This window comes from Haemaphysalis longicornis, unplaced genomic scaffold (assembly GCF_048455015.1).
Source record: "Haemaphysalis longicornis isolate Haplotype H1 unplaced genomic scaffold, Haemaphysalis longicornis Haplotype H1 scaffold_91, whole genome shotgun sequence".
NCBI classification, from domain to species: domain Eukaryota; kingdom Metazoa; phylum Arthropoda; class Arachnida; order Ixodida; family Ixodidae; genus Haemaphysalis; species Haemaphysalis longicornis.
The window spans coordinates 462,448-486,194 of NW_027526462.1; the positions used below are offsets into that span (position 1 = coordinate 462,448).

Below are 23,747 nucleotides of genomic sequence, written 5' to 3' on the forward strand. Positions count from 1 at the left end.
TGCTTTTCACTGCCCGATTGGGTGACAAAAAATGTGTTATCCTCCGTGACGTAAATAACGCAGCAGGCAGCCGAGCGATAAAGCGCTTTGAGGGAGTGCGTTGCGGACTGCAGAAACTGCGAAAGCACGCCAGCCTCTCTCCAGAGCGCTACTCATATATTGAGCGGCCCGAACTCTTGTGTTTACTGTCATAAAGCTTTCGACTGTACCTGCAGCAAGGATCAATGCATCCCATGTTCGTCGCGCATGCTGAATGCAGAGAGAATCCCAGATTTTTTAAGAGAAAATAAGTAAAACGAGACAATAAAAATGTATAATTTCAGGGGAATCAGTTCCTTGCCGTCTAGCCAGATAACTGTGCCAGAGTACCCCGAATATTCCATAATTGCCTTAGCTTGCTGCGGCTTTCCTTCCTTATAATGTGCGCCGTGATTCCGAAAGAGACAACAATGGTTGTTTTTTAGGAAGCCATCACTTTATGTGCTCCAGTAAAGGTGTTAGGAAAAAAGATTAAAGGGTTTGGGGAGTTTAAGTGAAATGAATTCCTTCTCAAAGTGCGCATATTGATCAGTATTGTGGACACATGTGGTTATTCCAAATCACAAACGTCGTCTATAGCTCTGTTTTACAGCGTAGCGGTTATACGCTAGTTTCTGACCAAAAATGCGTGCGTCGACAGGGTGGGTAGAAAAAAAAATCGCCTCAACAAAATTGCATCTTGTGGTAAAATCAACTTTGTGAGGTTGGTCTGTAGCTCTCGATTTAATGTAGATGTCTTGAAAAAAATTACACTTAAGTTGGGAGCTGTGAATGGTCTATAAGAACACCGAGTCTCATTTACTTGCCATAATTAGCCAGTTCAGAGTGAAGTTCTAAACGCTAAAAAATTTCACGCTGCCGTCAATATATTGCAGCTGTATCATGTAACACTATAGTTTTACAGAATACAGCTGCAACTCTGGTTTTATCGAAGCTATCCCGAAACAAATTGTATCGCAATTAGCCGCTACGACGACTCTCACATTAAGCCGAGTTTCACGTGCTTTTCACAGTTACGTAGTTCACATTGAAGTTCTACATATTGGGGAATTCCCGTCCGCTGCCAATACGCGGGCTTCTGCGGGAGGGGAACGGACAGCCTATGTTCGTTCGCTTGAATAAAACTCCAATCCTTCCAATTTTCATTCATCTACCTAACTAGGGAGACGCTCAATCGCAAATGACAAACAACGCGTGTGTTTAGTGCAACTGTTCGACTGCGTGCAGCTCCTCTGGTCATTTTTCCTGACAGAGTAGCAGGGAACTGAATTTTTTTTTTGTTTCCTTGGCCATCGCCATACAAAAATCCCGGGCCATCTCCACTAACGTGAAACCTGGGGAGGGTCGAAGCACTCAGTGTATAAGTGTATTCTTGGCGCCTTGCCTAGAATACACTTTTGACAACGGAGATGAAACCGTTGGGTAATAGCGGTATGCAGCTTTGCTGCAAATGTGTCGTGTCTTTAAAGCACGAAGCGTTCTAGCGCGAGGCATTGGAAAACGAGTTTCCCGGTATTTTTTAAGTACGCGTTGCGTTCTAGTGCCAGGCGTAAACGAGTGTCCCTGTGTTTTAGTACCGTGAATACATGAGACGACGGTTACGACGACGACGACGATGACGACGACATGAGACGCCGAGAGCCCCTAAGGAGCTTTGACCCTAATACGGCTCACCACAACTAGTAATCTAGCCGGCCACTTCGCGTACAATTGCTCCGCTCGTCATCCACCACGCCCATACTTAAGTGTACGAGCTCAGAAAGTGGTTCAGGCAGGTTTAACGCTCAAAAGCTACAACAGACTGTCTTCAATGTGTTCCACAATCACTACACAATGGCGCTTTATTTCCCCTTCATTAGAAGGGCTGTTTCTGTTGCTGGGAATCCCTCCAGTGTCGGCGATCAGGACACTGCAATGCCTTGCGCACGAGGTCAGGCCGAGCAGCTTAGCCTTGGCGTTGACGGATTTGCATCGGCTGTTACCGCCAGCTGACCTGCAATTGATACGATTGTTTATAAGGGGGGAAGGATTGCTAAGGACACAGTACGCATACGCTTATGATATGAGGTCAGGAACGGGCTTCCTTTAGCTGCAGATTCGGCAAAAACTCGAGCGGCCCATCGCGGTAATCGGTGGGTAAGTGAGTGAGTGAGTGAGTGAGTGAGTGAGTGAGTGAGTGAGTGAGTGAGTGAGTGAGTGAGTGAGTGAGTGAGTGAGTGAGTGAGTGAGTGAGTGAGTGAGTGAGTGAGTGAGTGAGTGAGTGAGTGAGTGAGTGAGTGAGTGAGTGAGTGAGTGAGTGAGTGAGTGAGTGAGTGAGTGAGTGAGTGACGCCTTCAATGTAAGATGCAACGGCTACAAGAGAGGAGAGATACGAGCGCACTCTCACAGTCAAACCTTTATTACAAAGTCAGAACACCTACACATGACCATGTGGTCACATGGGCATTCATGCGTGGCTTCAGCTTATCTTCATTACAAAAAAATTAAAGCCGTTGCACTCAATGTGAGAGCTGTCGGAAGGGCAGAGCAGTGATTTGCCATAATGGGCGGTACCGCCGTTATCCGCTCGCTCTTACCACCCATCACACTCTTCCCCACCCTGTCTCATTTCTCTCCTGAGGAATTCAATTAAGGTTTGTCAGACGCATTTCAAATTCCCTGCCTTCGCAGTGCTGGCGCGCCCCCTGCCTGAAACTGCGCCAGCGGGAGTTGTGTTTTTTTGGGCTTGCTCTTCCTCCCGCACGTGCCGGCGTTGCACTGCCACCTGTTTTCGCTTACTACAGTAAAAACCAACCCAACGAGCGTTCCTAACTAAATGATCGCGGGCGCTGGCGGTTAATTACGTATATTTTGCCTGAAATGTACCTGAAGGTTTCTTTGGGCTAAACAACGGGCAGATGTATGCAAGCGCCAGCGGTTCACGAGTTTGGAACGTTATGACTATTTAAACCGCTTGGCTTTCGAAGCCTCTGTGGGACGCCGCGACGACAGAACACCGTGTGGCTCTACTTGGGTCCAGCGAGCGAGCTACGACGACAAGGCGAGCCCCTAAAGTGGTCTATGAGCACGCTAAAGAAAAACAGTCGTGCCCGACAAAACGCTGTCATCACGGTGTGAATGACGAAGCGGTACTGAAGCCCAGAAGGGTTCAGCCGCTCTCTTAGTGCGGAAGGGCTGCCTAATTTCCCTATTCACTGCCTGCTGTCTCGAACCAAAATAGCCCTGTCAGCCAACAAAGGTTCGCACGAGCGTTCACGGCAGTGTGTCGACAAAGGCCAGAACAATGTAGCCCCCATGGACAGGTTGTGGTCCCTGGATCTTTTGTTCACGAATCGTCCACTTTGGTCCACGTCACACGAACAACCTGGTAAAGGCAAAGATTTGCTGTGGGGCCATACGGACACAGACGTTCACACGGTCTTAAGGGATCTTTGAATACAAAAAAGGACTGCTCAGTTAGAAATAACTAGCCGTTGGATACTCACTTAACTACAATACAGCCAGCAAAGCTGCCTTCCCTAACTAAAATATACTGGCACAGCTTGCACTGGTAGTCCAAGGCTGGCGAAACACCGGCGGTCAACCTAGCTTCTTTCGGTTTTGCTAAATTTTGCGAGGTTTTGCTAGGCTTTGCTAAGTTTTGTTAGATTTTCGACGTTCTCGCTAGGCTCTAGGCGAAGTGTTCAGGGGTGAGGCCAAGTTTAGCCGGATTTTACACGGCCGTTCCCGTCGGTCCCTTGCACTGACTGCGGATCGCAGGGCGGAAGAAGCTAAGTCAACCCCCAGCTCTGCTGTTTCTCCAGCCTTGCACAACTAGCTATGGTATTTTTTGCTTTTTACTAGCCCATGAAAGACTATCCCCTTTGAAATGGTGTAGTGAGGGGGTGCGCATACTCGTATGCTCGTTGTTTTCGCACTATAGCAGGCGGGAAAAACGGCTGCACTGAGGCATCATTGTTATCCGGATAAAGCAGTTTTTTCATAGAACCACGCTTTTAGTTTGTCTTCATGGCCCCTTTATATGTGCCGCAGCGCAATACATGGTAAGTACGGTCTCGATGGCACTCAAGAAGCTAGCCGAAGTGACACATGTTTCTTAGCACATGCCTTGTACCGTATCGGTTGTTTTCATGTTGCATCTGACCTGTGGGAGCGAGTACAGCGGCCAAAGCCGACTCTACAGGATAGAGAGACTCCAAGACCCCAAGATGTCCCTGGGTGCTATTATACGTCATCTCCAATTCGTAGACACTTTGCCGTGAATGCTAAGGACGAACCTGTGTTTTCTGACACGGATATTTTAGATGGATACAGCCGGTAGGAAGTTGGAAAGGAAAAGTAGAGTGGCCTTCCACATTAATACTTTAAGCAGTGCACGTGGAAGTAAGGCTTCAGTAGCGCTTAGTCAGGAGTACGCCTATCCACCCGCCAAGTGGCGAAGTGGCCGAGGCGTACAGATGGTAAACCCAAGGTCGTGGGTTCGATCCCGGACGCGGTTGCCGTTTTTCATTGATGGAGGCGGAAGGCGAAAACGCCGATGTGTTGAGATTTCGGCGCAAATTAAAGATCCACAGGCGGTCAAAATTAATCCGGAGCCCTCCACAATGGCGCTACTCGTAGTCCAGGTGTAGCTTTTAGCTGAGAGTCGAACCGTAATGCCACGGTAGTTTTGAGTGCAGCCCTTCTTTGCTTGCCTTGTTTTTTGTTACGAAGCCCACGTGCAGCCTCCCTTAAACGGCTATGTAACCGCATGGTCATGTACAGCTGTTTTGACTTTCCAGTAAAGGTTTAGGTTTAAGACTACGCTCGCCGGTGCCCTGTCGCGTACGTTACCGTTCGCGCAGTGAAATATTCTATTATGAACCACTTCCAACTCGTCCAGCGGCCTCTGATTCCAGTGAGTGCCCTAACATAAGTGGTCTCTCTCTCTCTAACTCCCTCGCTCTATGCATTTGTACTCGTTTCGGTGATAAACTCTGTCCTTTTTAGCTCTGAACTAGCAAGCCACTTCATTAAATTTAGCATACAGACGCTTAAATCGCCGCACAACTTCCGGCAGAGCAATCCCGCACAAACCCGGAATAAGAAATCACTACAGGTCTCCGTCGTTAACCACACGCTTGCAAGGCAATTCGCACCACGTGTGTGGTCAAGCAAAGAGGAACTGCAGCGCACGCCGACCGACTAGTCAATGACCTGGTGGGAAGAGGCCGCGCGGCTCGCCGTACATACGACGTTGCGACGCAGCGCTGACGCGCGGACACGCTTTCGCGCCGTGTACAGCCTGGGGTGCAACGGCTGCGGCGGCGGCGACGGCGGCGGCGGGAGACTGTTCCTGGAAGACCGCGGACTAATTTCTCACGGCTTCATTGACACGCAAAGCGCCGGCGAGGAAGCATTTGGAAGGACGTCGGCGCACATCGGCATCGTTGTGAGAGATATGGAGGGGAGAGTGACAGGGGACGTCGAGACGAAAAAAAAAAAACGCGTGATCAGCTGTCTGAGGAGAGCCCCCCATGGTGGCGGCGACGTCAGGCCAGCGCTGTTCGATAGCTACGACTGTTTCCCACGCACTACTCCTGTTTCCTCCTTTTGTTTTGCAACCCACCCGACTGTCTGCTCCTATCGTGCCTGCAGGGCAGGGCTGGCACCGTACTACAGCGAAGCCGGTTAGTAGGTCCGGGTGTTTCCACTGGCCGACGCAATGAGTGGACGTGTGTCCCAAGTGTGATGTTGGGCTCGCCGGCGATGCATACTTGTCGACGCAGAGCAAAACTGGACTCAGGACACTAGCGCTGTGTGACGGCTGAATTTGCTGTGATGAAAGTGTGAATACAAAGGACTATGGCCTTGAAGATTGAAGCTTTCTTGACGCCCAACCTCACTCGCGCGTTGCTTTGTTCGCATTGAATGGCTTTGATTGCTTCTTATTTGGTTAGGAGCGCTATCAGTCCTGCACATGCATTTCTCTGGTTAGCGAGGGGGATTGGTGACTGAACCCAACGCTACTCAGTAACTCAGCGCGACAAGAGGAAAGGGGCCCTATTTATTAGGTTACGTAGATAAAGGAGTCTGACTGTGTATTGTGGGTTGATACTGATTTTTGTGCCGACCTTGTCTTGTACAATGGGGTCATCGCCCGTCTATTTCTGACTAGAGATTAGCGGCGAACTACTTCTTATCGCCTAAAAGAAACAAGAAATAAAAGTAATAGAGGATCATTTGAACGCAACTACAGTTTACGTATCTGCGTTTCCATGACAACAATGGACGTAGTGTACTGGGTCGCAGTGGCGACGCAGATAAGGATTCCAACATGCATGGTTCTAATGTAGTTTATTATAGGGTTGGGTACAGAGTGCTGATTGCACATGAGTTGAGCTATTTTGGTCGTTTGAAGGCTAACCAATTTTTGGCTCAATAGATTACGCACAACACCATGGGCATATGCAGCTCCACTTCTGAAAGATATCATAAAAGAAAACTCTTGGCATTCAAAGCACATTTAAATAATTGCGCGGTTCATACTACACAACACACATAAATAAGAATATGTATTATCATTAAAATTAAGACGACAGCCACGTAAGCCACTTCAATGTCCAGATGACGGAGTCTGTCGTATAACACCGCTCTCTGGGCATAAACGACGTCACCGCTGGTACTGCAGGTGTCAAACACGAGGGAATCTTTTCTAAAGGCACCCTTTTATGAGACATAATCCATCCGTTTGGTAAATTTCTTCGAAACATTTGTCTTAGTCCAGTGACGTGTTTTGCACGACATCTCTCCGTGCTTGTCCTCACTGTATACGGAACTAACCACGTTACACTAAAAAGATGAAAGTAGATTGCAGATAACTGTGAAATGGCGATCCTTCGAGGTTTTACCACGATGGGTACAGGTGTTCTTGTGGCGGCAAGAACACTTTTTAAGAAAGCAATACACTTAAAACTAAGCTGCTTCTTATAAAAATGTTGTATCTACCCAGAGCGTTGTTGGTCATGTTAGAAAATTGTTTTTAGCAAAGGCTTTGACGCACAGCCAGACAACACTGCAGGTTGAGCTAGCAAGCGTGTAGATTGGGTTTCCGAAATAAAAACCAAAGAAAGATTATGCGCAAGGCACGCTACGCAGTGAAAAAAAAACTTACAACAGATTTGGTGACTAAGATCAAAGTCCACAACTTTGCGCTCAAAAGAGTTCGCGCTCTCGTGTACTTACGTACGCAAATAGTTGGCGTTTTTTGCTAGCCGTATTCCTTCGTGCCTTTTCTGGGCACTGTCCAGCTGGAAAAGGGCAGGCTAAAAAGGGCCTTACGGCCGCCAGCAGAGAGGGCCACACAAGACCAGTAGGCTAAATCAGGCGACTTCCCAAGATGAACCAAGAACAAACAGTGGCCCACGCCACGTTCAATCCAAGCGAGCGCGGCAGCGGTCAAAAACGGCGCCGTTTAGTGTCATCCTTTTTCTACCTTGCTCTGCCGTCCCCTCTCTTGTCTGCTTCGTCTCTTTCTGTCTTTTCGCACGTCCAACGCTACGTAGGTGGTAATGGCACTGCTGCGCTGCCCGTCACAAGTCGCATGCGTTTCATTGCACAAGTTCATTTCACAAGTTCCGTGAATTTCATTTCAAAAGTTCATTTCACAAGTTGCGTGCATTCATTTCACAAGTTCATTCCACAAGTTGCGTGCAGTGGCGCCGAAGCTACGAAGTTACCGAGGGTGCCTCACCTTAAAGGGGAAATGTCTTTCCAAACCCACAACGTCTTTTATCGCTTTGCTTCAGCCGACGTATATGTAGAATGTCACAATAAGTTAGTCGCACTCGTTGGGTGGCTTCGTTGAGAGCTGTGTAGCATCCGACATGCTGCACGCAACTTGTGAAATGAGGTGTACTCGCGATAATTCGAACTCGAAGAGACCCAAGGATTCCGTTTGAACTATCAGAAGTTTGTATTATCAGAAGTTATCATAAATATGACTCGGAGGAACATACCAACATGAGTTGTAATAAACATTCACACGCACAATGCCGAAATGCTATTCCCGCCCCGAAAAACAATCACGACTGGATGACTGCTTTGTCTTTGGATGAGAGTTCAAACAAAGTTTCGGACGCCAGCAACGGCAGCCAGTTTATTGCGAGAGTTTTGTGCACTGGTCAAAAACATGCGGACCCTACCAATGTACAGAAGTGATGCAAATGTGCAGCTATAAGCGGCTAATTCGGCAGAGTATTTTAGCCAAGGACAAGCAAAAAGTATGGATTAACCGAGTTTACGCAATGAAGCAGTTTAGGCAGCTTTGAAATACATTTAAAACATGGCTGCCAACGAAAATTTGGAAATTTGTCTGAATTAACCAAAATTTGAACTATCCGATTTGAATTATCGCAAGACTACTGTCGTTTCAGTTTACCTCCGTCTTCGCTTCGCGCTGGCGGCAGGGTCGCTTCGTTTAACGGAGGCGGCGTGTAGCCGTCTCGCCCGCTCTGCGCGCACGCCACAAAAGTGTAAAAAGCTTTAGGATTAGCATCTGCTTAACCGAGGGTATTGGCATATCATTTTCCCTCTCCCTTCACCTTCTCGGGGCGTCGATGGTGCTGACGACCCTCCGCAACGTTGTGCTTGTTGTTCCATCTGTCGGTTCTCGGCATTCGCGGTATGTTATAAACGCTGCTGTCAGCCCGAAGGTCCGGCTAGCATTCGTAATTTCGGCTAGACCAACAGGAATGCAGGGTCTGTTAACAATTGTTCGCCAAGGCGCCACGTTTGGCCTCTTATGCACTCAGTGTCCATTGAGATTATAGATTCCGTTTTACGTCTCTGCCAAAAAACATTCTTTCTATTTTGCTTCAACGCTGTCTGACACTGGCTTTTTTGCTGTTACTGCTCGAATACTTTGAGTAACAGCGTAAGGGAAAGCGTGAAATAGGCGAAACTTTTCCCTCGACATGCGCACTCATGTTATTCTCGGAACACTGCAGAGGAACATCATTTGTTCAGTTCCTGCATTTAGCATGGCACAAGCCGGCGGCTTTTGCATGGAGGCCTTTAAGAGGTTGAGCAAGACGAATGAACTTCCACGTTAAAACTTCACAAGACTGCTGCTAAATGTTTTATAAGGAATAATATTGTTGTGTCCCAGCGCACAAATATGACAGTTATCGGCGGGTTTGTGGCAAAGCTCACAAGCTGTTAACAGAATGGTGAAAGAGACATGGCTTGAAGCAGCTGTATTCACAGCTTAAATGTTTGCCAAGCCAGTTGCATTGCCCTAACGTTGGAAACTTTGACATGAATAGGAAACAAGGGTAGAGCAGTTTCAGTATGCCAACCGAGCTGGATGACTGTTTTCAGCGCATGTAGGTACGTTGTGTCTGAAGGAAGCCTAGAAGAAGTCGAAATCTACAAAAACAGTTGCTTATAGTTCTCGACTTGGGGGTGAGCCAAAATTTGTGGTGAGGTTGGGGATGATGTGAAGTTTACATGCATTCAAAGGTGCCTAAAGGTATCATACAGGCAAAGTAAACCTTTCTTCAGTTTGGAGGAACCAGTCTTCGGTAACTAACTGAGTTCGACTCCTGCAGCCAGGAGAGACGATATATAACCCCCCCTCAAAACAAAAAACGACAAGAAAACGCAAGGAGTATCAGAAAAAGTTTCAAATTTCGCGCTACAGTGATGCATTATAACGAGCAGTAGGTAAAGCGTCAGAGTTCAGCTCAAGAAACATTGTATCAATCTGTTAACTGCACGCTAACATTCAGGTGATACAATCAAACGAAACTCGAGGCTCCAAGTCATGTTCTTTGCCGTGGCCTGGGTCTACGGGCTCCAATCGACCAAGCAATAATATTGTGCGACGTCATAGAAAAATCACCGTAAAGTGGTTGGGGAGTCACCACTGCTTGTTTTTTTTTTTTTTTTTTTTTGGTGTCTCGGTTATTGGTTCGAAGTTCGCGATACGTTTGGCGTCATTATTATCGGGACAAAGCAGCCTTTTTAATAAAACAAACTTGTATTTTGTCTTCATGGCCCTTAAAGCCAGAAGAGCCGTTAGAAGTATAGAAACGCCCGCTTTACTCGGCCGCCCATAGTTTATCTTGTGTGCGCTGGGACGCTTCTAAGTTTCATCCCCAACTATCGCCATCTGCTCCGAAGAAGAATAGCGCCCAGTGTCACATAAATTTAGTCTACTACGCACGTTTCGGTTTACACGCGATGCTTATCTATGTCGTGTCTTCTTCACGAGGTACGACTTGTGTTAGCCGCTTGTTTTTTGTACAACGAAAAGTGCATCTATAAAGCCGAATCAGAATGTTAAGGTCACGATTCGCGTTGAGGGGTCACGTTTCGGGGACTCTTTGAAACAAAGATAAATGAACCTAGGTTTCTTTAATGGACCGCTGAACCACCGCTGCCATTTTCATTCCTGATCTACAGAATGATAAGTTCGACAAGGGTCGGCAGTAGTTTTCGAACCAACCTAACTCACGCAAAACTCTTAAAACCAGTTTAATCTGGAGGGTTCTTCCTGCTCTTCGAACCGTCCGAAAAAAAAAAAATAAAAGTCGGTCAAATGAGTGGTTTTATATTTATCTTTTTTCAGAAATTTGATAAATGGGAGACATTGAACACGAAACAAATAAGGAATCCCCGCATTAGTTCTATCGTACAGCGCAGTTGTATAAAAATAAAAAGGCACGAATTACCACGGACCGACATAAAATTTCGCGACTTCTGGTTGTTCCATCGCTTGATCTTGGCCGTCTTTTCCTGCTGTGGAGACCCGCATTGCGTACTCCACGTGTTCGGGGAAAAAGATAACGGCTCGTTGTTCGTCGCCTCCGACAGCACGTACGATGGCGGGGTGCTTACTCGTTATCTGGAGCGGCAGTGACTCGATATGTGTGTTGACTCTCAAGGTTATGCCGTCTTGTGTCCACTCCAGCGCTTTAAAATGCCCATTGGATAGATAGCCTCTTCAAACATTTGTGGCTGCTATTCTTTTTTATGTCACCTATTAAAGAGCTTATGTCACCTATTAAAGGGCTAGGCAGGCTTTCAACAAACACATCCAGTACTTACAATTGGGGGTCACGAAGCATCTCACCGAGAAATGACTGATCAATGCCCGTCAGATAAATTCGAAACTTTCTCTCGTTCCCGGTATATTGAAGTTCTTAGAGCGCTTGAATTACCTCATTAGAGCGATGTAGCGGCTATTGGCCGTGTCTCTTTCAGATGCAGCAATAAGCACATTCGGCAGCCACATTTAAAAAAATCGCCACAAAAAAAAAAAAAAACCGCAGCAATGGAAGGCGTATACGAAGGAAAGAGTTAAAGCATTTATCGAAGGTGTTGCAGAGTCCCTTTAAATGTGTGTGTGCGATGGCTGCCTTACATAATTTCTCTCTCAGTCTTATCTCGGCCACAAATTTGAAGTTGTCTAGAATAAAATGCAAGAACGCCAAACACAAAGTCAATAATTGAAAATTTTAATGTCCATCGGAACGCCGGCGATATGTCACCTATATACGAAGATGTCTGGGCATTGCCGCGAACCGTTTGATGAGGTGAGTATTTCTGCATTTCTTTCATTGTGACCATGGGGATCCGAAACGTTAACAGCTGGACTTACTAACTCAGCGGTCGGCATTTTTGCAATTTATTCGTTGCAATGCATTACTACCAGACGAGTTTCCATCTCACCGTTGACTTTAAATATTGAAATTGTTACCCTGCATGGAAATGCTTGAATTCTAATAGACTGCTTTGCACACGACCCCATTTATGAAATGATAATGCCGCCGCTTCTACTGGGGGCTTCCCCGGTAGTACACGGGAGCGGTCGGCGAGTGTTCAAATAGCTCACATATTTGTTTGGATGTGCGACACGCGCATGCGGTAAACACACGCAACGTGCGCCTTGTAAGGTTCCCAGCGCTCATGATTCCCCGAGAATACGACGGCTGATTTGTTACAATTTCAAGATCAAACGCACATTCATTGGCGCAAGCTGCCAATGTCAGTGAAAAAGAGCGGTATATAGTATACAGAACATTGCCGAGGACAACACATGTGTGACACCATTTCATTCTTCACTTCAATCAGAAAGTAAAAGCCACCACGCATCGAGTTTGTGTTCTTAAGCGGACCGGTTTACAGCGACTGCAACACAACCACAGCAGAATATAGACGCCGTTGTCAGCCGACATCGCTGCGCATTTGTAGGCTTCTCCATTCTTTGTAACCTCCGCTGAAGGATTCTAAATGTCCCTGCTCTTCAAAAACAGCCCGCATCATTGCCATTGAATTTGCACAGTTCCTCTCACTCCTGCCCTGTTCGTCTGCGGTGAGTTCTTAATGTTCAATGAGGCATCAGCGGGTGCTAGTTTGTGAGTTATCTTTTTAGACAGGGCTCTACAGAAGAAACGCGAGGGAATTGTTCCGTCAATCTTGGGAATCCTTGCATTGTTTTTTACAACAAGACGCTGCAGGCACCGCATAAGCCGTGACGTCAGTAACTGATATTGCGCGGTTGCTCCAACATTATATTGGTGAGCATAACTTAACTGGTGTTAATATTGTGACATGCGTGGCACTCAAGTCTTTCCGCGGCAATATTATGACACCGGCGGGGTATTTCTGACGCGTGCGAGACACGGAAGCTCTCGCGTGTTCGCGAAGAAACGGTATTTCACGGTATGAACTAATCCCGTTCCACGACGGCGTCTCTCGCAGCTTCCAGAAGTTCCTGCTGCCCTTTAAAAAGGAAGCATTATGTTTGTTTTGTCTTCGAAATCGACTAGCATAGACACCGCAAAGGAAGTTTTTATATCCGTCCTTGTCGAGAGATTACTTGGCAGCGCCCATAAACTTGCATTGCGTGTTTGCGAGCGGCGATTTAAAGGCTCCCGCTTCCTTTGCAGGTGCCGAACATCTTTCCCGCCATTGCATATCCTCCCAAGTGCGAAAATACGCGTCCCCGTTCGGTGCGGCTACCGTAGCTTCACGTGCGATGCAGTAAAAGGGGTGGTTTTATAATGGCCGCCAGGAAATGACGACGGGCGCACGAGCCCATAGAGCCATAGCGACGCGCACTTAAGAACCCGCATAGTGATCGCCGTTCCTGATTAGCACGACAGCATGAGAAGCCTTTAACTTTACAGAGGCGTAGGTGGTGGCGGGGCCTTAAGAGCTTGCTCAGGCCGGAACATCAAACCGGCTGCCTTCGAGATCACGAGCCGAGATAGGGAGGCGTTTGGGTAGGCCAGGTGCGTAGGTATCACGGAAAAAGTAAAACTGGTATGACGCCAAGGGCCGCCTCTAAAGCCGTCCACAATCTGAGTTTCGTGAGGGGCACCGGTCCACTTTGGTTGCTCTCACGAGCGGCGGCTGTCACGGGGGGATAAGTGCAGGGACTTCGAGAATGGAGTCAAGACGCAGAGTAGATGGGCGGCGTAAAGGTGCGTTGTTCGTGTTTGGTCGAGAAATATCGGTTGGTGAGAGTCCGTGTATTCAACCATCGTACGTTGGCGCCGACTGTGTCGTCTACTATCTCAGTCCTTATTTAGAAACCGGGGCATGTACACCATTGGCTGCCAAGCTGTAAACCAAGGGCGGAATTTTAAGCTGTGTCCATATCAGGAATGCTTATTTCATGTCTGCATCAAGAGGTGACGTAGTTGCACTTTTGAGGCTTTGAAGGAGCCGTGAAGTCGAAACACAACTTCGTTCAATTCGGACTAGCTGTCCTTTGGTAGTTCACTCAGCTCCATTTCAGCCAGGAAAGCTAGTTTCCAGCCGAAAAGCGCGCGAAATATTGCAACTTTCAAATTTCGCGCTACAGGAACGTAATACGGGCGGCACTGAACACCTAGTTATCAGTGGGTTAACTGTACGTTTACATTCATGTGATACTACCAAAGAGAATTACAGGCCTCACATAAATCGTCCACCCATGTTTCTTGGCGGTGGCTTGGGAGGGCGGTGGCCAGTCGCCCAAGCGATATTCTATGACGTCATAAAGAAATAGCCTTAAACTGGCAGGGGAGTCGCCACTGATTCCCATATTTTCCATACTATCCTTAATATCTTTTGAAGTTTGCCATCACATTGTTAGCATCGTTTTCGGTACTGAGAAGCGTTTTTAAGAAACCAAGCTTGTACTTTGTCCTTACAGGCATTTTAAGTTATACCGTCGCACCGAAATTAACCTTCATGTCTTGCGTCCCATCTGTGTCGTCTGGTCTAAGCAAATCTGAGGTTGCTCGAAGGAGACATCCCGAAACAAAAAGGGAACAGCCAGAACTCACAGCTGCTTGCTTTGAGTAGTTGTAGCGATGAATATATGTTGAGTCTGCATGAATTTGCGTGACACTGATCACGCCATTAAAAGTGATACGCATGAAAGCCATCTGCTCGTCAAGAGGAGGAAATTTGCAGCCTGAAAGTAGTCTTATTCAAACAAAGACTATTGTCACGGTGCGCCATAGAATGAAGCGGTATAGTCACGTAACTGAATTAGCCGAATACGCTGTTTACATTATAAGTGCTGACGTCGCACGTCTTGTATTTCTCGTTCGAGGTGTACAGTCATCGACAGCCTAAGCGGAAACAAAGTAACAGCAGACGACAGATACTGGGGGCGCGGTCCAGTCGCGAGAACAGAAAAATGCGACTAGATCAAACATGTGTTCGAGAGTGCCCTTCGCTGCTGCCGTGTGAGTCGTCCCGTGTCGTCTGCTACACTACTGAGCAATTTAGGCATACGTTGTCTCCGATCTCCCTAATTTGGAAACCTTTTAGGGCGTCAAGCCGAACTTTTTGTGTCACGCGATGGCAAAAGTAAATTATAAGTAGCACATCATGACAGCTGAAACACATTTGCTAGCTAAGCCGTAGACGGCAGTTGATAACATTTTCTTTTCGAGAAGCAACCACAATGTCGCGCGTACGTAGAAGTCCTTTCAAAATAAATGAACTCGGACGAAACAGGCATGTTTTAGCAGAAAGATCCATTTTGCAGCAGACGACACCGGTCGACTCGCACGGCAGCCGCGAAGGGCACTCTTGAACACGGTTTATCTCGTCGAAGCTCTCCGTTCTCGTGGCTGCATGCGCCGTGCCACCAGTTTGTCGGCTGCTGTTATTAAAGCAAAGCTTTAGACCCTTCGTCCAGCGATTTCTTGGAGGATGCGCAAATGACCTTTTGACCGGAGACACACCCCCGGCAACACACCCCTCGAAGCGCATCGCGTGATTCGCCGGGCTCGCTGTTGGCGCCAGCGGTCTCCGACAGCGGTCGCCACCGCCGCTGCGGCCGAGGCAGCCGACCACCCCCGCAGCCTCCCATGCATGCGGCGCTGGGTCGTTTCGGCCAACGTGACTCGTCTCGTGCCCGGCGAAGAGGAACGGTGCGTTCGCCATGAATGAACGCCGCGTTTGCCCGGCCTCCTTCTGTGAGCGTTGCACGGAACCGAACGGCTTTGAGACGTGGTCGGCAATACAGCTAAATCAAAGGTTAACCAAGTGAAACCAAGACTCAACCAGACTAAGGGAAGGTTTTGCTTTGCATATCGAAGGTTAGCGGAGCTAAGCCGCTGCCATTTTTTCTTTCAGCTTAGGCTGTCCATGACTGTACAACCAATTCTCAATTCATTCTCACGACAATGCTGCCTAATTGGTTCTACCGATTGCATTTGAATGGGACACTTATCAGCAGCAGTGACATTCACTCGCACCGCGAGTTGAAAGTGTACTAGGTACTTCTGAAGAAAATTATCAGGTTAAAAATAAACTATTAGCTCTCTTTCGCAACAAAAACCTCCGCAGTGACCTCATACAGGTTTTCATTCTTAGAGCATTGATGACTTCTTGCCATGGTCTAGCCTGTACTGCACATGCGTACTTCGATGATCCTGCTGACTGCGCCAATTAGTCGACGCTAGTACAGCCCAATTTAAACTGCTGCTCCGAAGACGAAAAAGTTGATAAAATATATACTTTTGCGTGACTTTCAATCGTAAACTCCTCTTTCAACACGTCTGCTGTAGAGAGAGAGAGAGAGAGAGAGAGAGAAAGAGAGTTTTAATGAACACTGAAGAGATTAGCCCCACGAGCGCCTGGGCTTGCTGCATCAGATGGGGTTAACTTAGTGCGGCGAAAAACGAAAAAAAAGGAAAGTACACAGAAACAGTGAATGAGAAGGCAAATAAAATAAATAAAATTTGGAGCGTAGGAAAAATAGCAATATCATCATAAAATATCTCAGGACCGCAAGTTTACAGAACCTCGGACAACCATGAGCTACACAACTCCCGATCGCCGCGTCAGGATGCATGGCGCAAGCAAGTGACAAAGTTTTAGGGTGTTTCCTCATTGCAGTCGCACAAGTGTTCTCTTTGCTGTTTATCGTTCTGTAGAATATTGCGGACAGAAGCTCGAGAGGTGCCTTGTACCCTCCTGCGTACAACACTCCAAGCACAAAGGCTAAACCGCCAAGCCTATTTTAAATAAAGAAAAAAAAACTACGAGTAAATGCAACATTTAGACGTAATCTGTGTCGGACAGCCGCATTATGTTTGGATAGGTCTTGCTGAAACTCGCCAGCATATAATTAATTGAATGAACCGGCAGTATAAGCTTCCGCCTCAACTTACCGCAGAAGTAAACAGGAGCACACAGGCCACCGGAGTTCATTTGGTATTCCTCCCCGTCACGTACGCACGCATGCATACTACGCATGCACGCACGCCCAGACATACAAAATCAACATTTCGTCACACGGCGTTCCCGTGCGCTCTCTTAGCTATGCAGCAATGCGCGTTGTTGGAATCGGTGAACATCGTCGTAGGCGGTCACGAAGGCATATGCACAGCGTGAGCGCCGACCGATCCCTGACTGTTACCCGCATACGTATGCAAACGTACCTACGAAACCGTGTTGCGAAAAGTCACGGTGGTCCGGCGGGAATTCGCAAGACGCGTATTGTGAAGTGCCGCGCGGCGGTCAATTAAACTCGCTGATTGCTGCCACGGCGTTCGCGGGCTTGCCTTCCTTTGAGAGCGCCGTAATAACGAGGAAATATCGTCGTGGGAAGTGCACCCGCTGTTACGACACTTGGAAATGCTTGCTCCGTGCTGCGTGAGTAATCTCGTGCGACGCGGAGGTTCTTGCACGCGCAACCCGGTGTTTGTCGCATCTTGCATGATCCCTTGGGATAAGCTCGCGGGGGGATCTGCTCGTCGGAAGCAGGGCAGCGTACGGAGGACGTGTCGCACGGTGCGTCCGACGGATAATTAGTGAAACTTTTCTCCACGTGTTTCAGCGTGCTGCAGAGCAGTATGGCAGGTGAATGGCAGGTTTGTTATGACACTGAGCGGTATGGCGTACCAGCTGACGAGGTTACTAGGTAAAGGTCAAACAGCTACTTGAAACACGCCGAGGGTTGGATAAAGTAAATGGATGTTTTCAGAAGTACGGGCATAAACAAATAAAATTTGATCACGAATATATGAACCAGAGCACGCACAATTGAAAAATTCCGTTCGTTGATGTCCAATAATGGCGCGCTGTTGGTATATTTGGAAAGCCACATTTCCCAACTTTGCTTTTGTATAAAAGCCACGCCTCATTTTGACCTGCATGGAAAGAATTCGCTTTATTTGTGTGTCTGGTTCATGCATTTGTGTTCGCGTTTCATTTGTGCATGACTGTACGTACCATGTCCTGCGCAAAAGTTGAGTAGGGCGAAAACTCGGCGTTGTTGTTTTGTCCGGTACGAAAAAAAAAACATTTGTGTTCGTACCGGGACTGAACCCAGGTCTCCAGAGTATATGTCGAGCTCTACCTCAGCACATTGCTAATGGTGCAACAAGATTTAGCCTAGTGCGTTTAGCACTGGCGTCTTATTGCGACAACACAAGTCAACGTGGCGGTACGTAAATAGAACTGCTGCACGCCACCCATCGAGTGCTGCGATTCTTGGTTAACTGTGGCGTGCAGCGGCGCCACTCTACTCTCCGGAGTAATTCGCCCCAAAGAGACGAAAGGATGAATGCGACGAAAGAGAGGCGAATACGATATAGCACTGAATAATCGCAAAAGAAAACCGTGATATCCACCTTCAGAGCACGTAAGCAGCAGACTGTAGTGCCATGAAGGTGGTAGAGGAGGAGAAATAAGCTTTATTTGCACAAAAAATTAGTTCGTGTCGAGACCCGTGGCGATGAAATTACTCTTCTCTCGAAAATATATTTTTTTGCGTTTTCATGCACAGGCTTTTTGTATGGAGCCTGTTAACCCCCTTTAAGTGGGAGGATACTCAAATGTTCTCGGGAAGTGGCATTCCATTTAGATGGAGAATGTGTGGTCTAAGAGCACAATTTGCAAAACTAGTGCCCCTGTGCGGAACACCTGGAAAAGAGCAACTTCGCGAGGGCTGTGGTCGTGACAGTGGCTCTCCCGTCTCTCAGGGCCTGTGACCAGAGTTTGTCTCATACTACACCCTGCACTTCTTTGAGTGTTCTTTGAGCCTTTTTGAGCTTCTTTGAGCATACTGAGTTTTGAGCTTTATTGCAGTTTTAGCTCCGCGCTTCATTGATGGCCCTGTTTTACGTCCTTCGTGGGGACGGCAAACACAGGAAAAGACCGTATTGACGCCTATATAAAACATCCGAATGAGTTCAGTGCTCCGCATCTGTCCATCTTGTACCGTACGTCGCAGGGAGCAAATAATACGAACAGCTCTACCAATTTTTACTTACTCGGCCACTTTTGAGTATCAGTAGCTATTCACAGCTGTTCACTGATACATTTTGCATGCGTAGTTGTTAACAGCTTTGGCTACAAGAAGCTAGATCGGCCAAAACGAGGCCAAAGATAGACCAAGAATTGAAACATCGCATCTCCTCCTGTAAAGGAAAAAAAAAAGACAGACTGAGTGCTGGTCGCACTCGAAGACAGATGAGCGGAGACTTGGGATACTCGTAAAACGCTCGCAAAGTGACAGTCATCATCATAGTCGTTGTCGTGGCCGTCATCGTAATCGACAACAACAAAGCAATAGCGGTCGAGCAAAACATTTCTTGTACGTACGTGCGGACACATTTGACGTAGAGACAATGATGCTGACGCTGTTTGTCCATCACGAAGGCTGCGAACAGTAACTTCCTCCTGTTTGGTATACCTTCTACGGTGGCGTACTGGTTAGAGCAAAAGCGGGACAAACTGTTGCCGTGTTAGACCACCGAGTTTTGTGAACCACACCTTCGCCGCTCGCTTGTAGATGTCCGTGAAGATGGATATTTGTCAAGATAGCCCCCTTTTTGTGTTCTGGCCAATTCTTTCTCGACTGAGATTAGCTTTTTTGTTTTCAGAAACCGGCGACACATATCTAACGCATTCAGTTGTTGAAGGTAAGAGCTAGCACGAATGCATCTGGTGAGAGTGCTTCCTTTCTGGGTGGGTGTGTCTTCCCAAGAAGAGTAGGGAAATAAAACGTGCAAACGGGAAGTCTAGCCGAAATATGAAGAAGCTTGCACGCATATAATGATCAGAAGTGTGTGTCAAGTTCGTTAAAAAATGAGTTCTCTTAAGGGGAGTGGTTTACGTTCCTTTTCGTTGTATACCCACTAAAAGAGTAAAGAATGTGCTGCAAATAAGCACGTAGTTTCTTCTTAACTTCGTGCTCCCAAGTTCATGATCTGCCGAACAGCTGAAAGCGTACTCACATTTTAACGTGCGTGCACCTTCAAACCACGTCTCTTTCAAGGGTGTAAAAAAATACCCTTTCGGTCCTTCAGAAGGCAAAAAATAAATAAGAACAATATCAAACTAAAACAAGTCATGGTCGAAATCATCACCATCAAAACGCCAAATTTCCAGTAAAAATAGCGAGCGCTGCGCAATTAGACACGCTACTCGAGACACTAGCACGCCACTCTGCACTAACTTGGGCACGCTATCCGGTCAAGGCTGCTCGCGAATGAAAGCTTACGTAATTTAGAGCAGGTATGGGCCGTCATCCGAGAAAAAACACGGAGCAATCACGCAATCGCAAACTCCGGCGGGAAAGGAAAGTGCATTGGCCCTGAAGGAATACACGAAATGAACGAAGTAGACTGCTCGAAAAGCTCGCTTTCGACCCTTTCTTGCGTAACATTTTTTTCCCCATTTTTTACTGCTCCCACGGTAAATACTGAATCCTGTCATGCTTGTATCCTTGAAAATCTTCGTCCAGAAACTGCGTCAAACTAGCCGTGACTGCAGCCGACTATTAAACAAAACCATGCTTCGCCGGCATCTGAACTTTCTGTCGGTCCGCTTTTGCCATGGGGAGAAGGTGGCGCTAGTGGCGAGCTGCACACGCGACTCCGAATGCACCCGCAAAGGGTTGCTCAGGACCGACGAGTCATTGAGCCCCTAAAGCGGGTCACGTGCGTTCACGCGTGGTCTCAAGGCCTCCGTCATTGTGTACGCGACGGAGGGCTCCGGCCGCACGTACAAACCGCATCGACCCCTTTGCCTCGCAGTTTGCATGCGACTCGCGGGATTTCGCAATGCGCATGCGCGCGGCGTCCCAATTTCCATGCTTGATGGAGGCACTTAACAGGCATTACAGCCTCCGAGCGAATGCTTGTGCTGAGGGCGGTGTTGACGAAATGCCTCGTGTCGTGGCTAGAACCATCGTCGGTTAATGATGTTGTGAAGCCAACGTTGGGCTGCAGTTGACCGGAAACTGAAGGCTGCGACATTTGAATGCTGAGGTTTGTAAACATAGGATCTTCACTCGCGCCAGCATTGGGAACTCCCAGGAATAATAGTACAGAAGGAAAGGACTGACTAGTCTTTGATCACTTTTTTGCTCATTTACTCTTAATGGGAATTGGATCTGCCGATCTTGTTTTGCAAGTGTTGAACTTTTTCCTGTTTTGATTGTTTACTTGAAATGAATTCCAGACAAGGGTCCCAAAGTCAACTACTGTAGCGGCACCCTCAATGAGTTAATACAGATATAGTAATTATAAAGAAACATTGGCAGCAACAGTGCAACAATATAAGTCGCTCAAAAAAAATTTTTGAGCGTCTTATATTGTTGCACTGTTTACAAGTGAGGTGATGTATACGTAAGGTGTGTAGCGGCTTCGCATTCAATCTCGGCTCACTTAATCGCGGGCGAAGCGTAGAGGAACATCATTTGGAACGGCCGTCAAACGTACCAAAAACAGAAATGCCACATTCACTGCGTTTAACCGCACGATCTCAAAATGTTTAAAATGCTGCGTTAAGCTCTCGTACGATTCCGCTTCATGCCTCAGGAAGTCTGGAAGGATTCATGGGAATTGCTGGATGAAGGCGCAGCGCAATTTTGGTCAGAGCATTATCAACTTGCCTGATTGACTGTAGTGCCTGTAATATTTAATGGCTGATGGTTGATGAAGCGCTTAGCACGCAGTCATTTAAGGTTTTAGCGCTAGAGCACTGTGTGCCCCGTCTTGTAAAATTGCGTCTGTCGGGGTGTGCAGCCCATGAATCAAGGTCACAACTGTCGTATCATATGAATAGAGGTAACGAATGCCGCGTCAGGAAGAAAACGGATCGCTATAGGGTCAGCACCCAGTAACGTCGGTCTTTAGGAGGGAATGTTCGAGGCGCCTCGTGCACGGTCCTCACTACGTAGCTCGGCCTGTATCCTGCACTGTGGCTACTGCGCAATTAGCAAAAGTGGCTGGATCGATGTATGTATCAGTGGAAGAGCGCGGGGGCTGCACAGGATGCGCAGAGGACGACAAAATGGAGGGGAGGTTAGCCGGTTTCTCGTTAGTGGCTCTAACTCCATATCTTTGTGCAGGGCACCTATCTTCAAGAGTTATTGTCTCTCAACAGTTTTATAGAATGGACGCGCAGCACTTGGACCGATGTCGACGGTCGCCGTGGCGCTCGTTGATCATAACTACAGCGTAATAAACGACGACAAGCCCAGCGTGTGCTCGTTGACTCGGAAGCCGCTGCCAAACTAACTATAAAAAGAAACTTCAAGGAACCCACAATAACCAAGTGCACTTCTCCTGCTCGAGCGCTACCTCGTGCAGTTCTCTTAGTAGGAAGTCTTAATTGATTGATTGTAGGGTTTAAAGGGCCGACGCAACGCACCGTAGTGGAGGGCTACAGATTCAGTTGGACCACCTGGGGATTTCTAACGTGCGCCGAAATCTCGAACACACGGGCGTTCTTGCTTTTCTCCTCTATCCTCAAAGTGACCGCCGCTGCCGGGAATCGAACCCGCGTCCACGTGCAGTAGAACGACTTCAATGTTTTTTTCTCTGGACCCTTTACTCAAAACCTGAACTCTGAGACGGCACGACATGCCTCTCCAAAATATCTTGCCTAATTTTGAGTAAAACAGGTCAGATCATTTCACGTTAGAACGGCGAGAATTTCTAAAATACAGTACACTCGCTATAATTCAAAATATCTGTTAATTCAAACAAATTTGACAATTTCGATTGATCTGCCATGTTCCTAATGTAGTTTAAAGGCACTTCATTATGTAAATTCTGTTAACTCGTACTTTTTGCTTGTGCTTGCTGGAAAATACGTGCTACATTTGTCGCTTCTACCTGCACATTTGCATCTCTATATCACCAACAGTCACAAATAAAGCCGATTGCATGCATACGCGTGTCAAAGCAAAGAACTAGCTCCCTTGCTGGCATCGACAACTTTGTTTTGAACGTACGTGAAAAGACAAAGGAGTCATCCATTCGTTATTTTTTTCAAATGGTGAATAGCACTTATGTAATTGTGTGGGAATTTTGTACTATTAAATATGTTTCATTGCAACACATGTTGGCATGTTTCCCCGAGTTATATATAGAAGAGAACCTTATAATTATAACTTCTGGTATGTCAAACAACATTGTGGAGTCCCTCCGAGTTCGCATTATCACACATCTACTGTATTAAAAAACTATGACATACATTTCTGACATAACCAGAAGTTAGCGTTTGCGAGACTACATTGCCATCAGCTATAACAACAAATCTGCATCCTGGTCGAAACAATGGGAAGTGCCTTGGCAGTTAGTTTGCAGAGAATTTGAAAGCGAAGAGTAATTAACGGTCGGCCTGTGGCTGGAACAGTGTGTCAAATCTCCAGTTCACTTCACAGCGCTTTCACTGTGTGGGCATGTTTTATATTACTTAATATTAAGTAGAAGTTCTTATAAATTGTGCATTAACTTTCTAAGTGCTTCCTTTTTGCGTCTTTTTTATTAAGCCCCAGGCCATAGCAAACGTTTACAGGTCACAAATAATTCAACTAAAGCGTAACTGTCGAAATCAAATGAAATAGTGTATATTCTAATGCTGTAAGTTCTAGACTGCTTACCAACGCGACGCATGTGTCTTACAACCAAAATATGTGCACCTACTTTTGTCACTAATGTTATAAATGCTTGTCTTTCACGTGCAGGAGCGCAGGACGCCGTCGAAAGTCGACTAAGAACGGTGTTTCTTCCTGGTGAGTTGCAGATAAGCTACCTCTCTACTTAGCACAACAACAACACAAGCATGTTTCCCGTTTGAGGTATTCATCCGGTAGACATACCTGCCAGAGCTCTTGCAATTATATTGACACATCGCCTCACTATTACTGGCGCGCTGTTTATGGACGTTGTCCTTTCTTGCTGCACACTTCT

The 23,747-nt window shown here is 47.1% G+C and overlaps 1 protein-coding gene across 1 annotated transcript in view; it reads left to right on the forward strand.

The window, feature by feature from the left end:
- The window catches only part of LOC144154781 (prestin-like), a 247,426-nt gene that overhangs the window by 114,330 nt on the left and 109,349 nt on the right, over positions 1 to 23,747 (forward strand). The window contains exon 2 of the mRNA XM_077685884.1: positions 23,522 to 23,569. The gene's annotated coding sequence lies outside the window, so the exon portion shown is untranslated. The remainder of the gene's footprint in view (positions 1 to 23,521; positions 23,570 to 23,747) is intronic.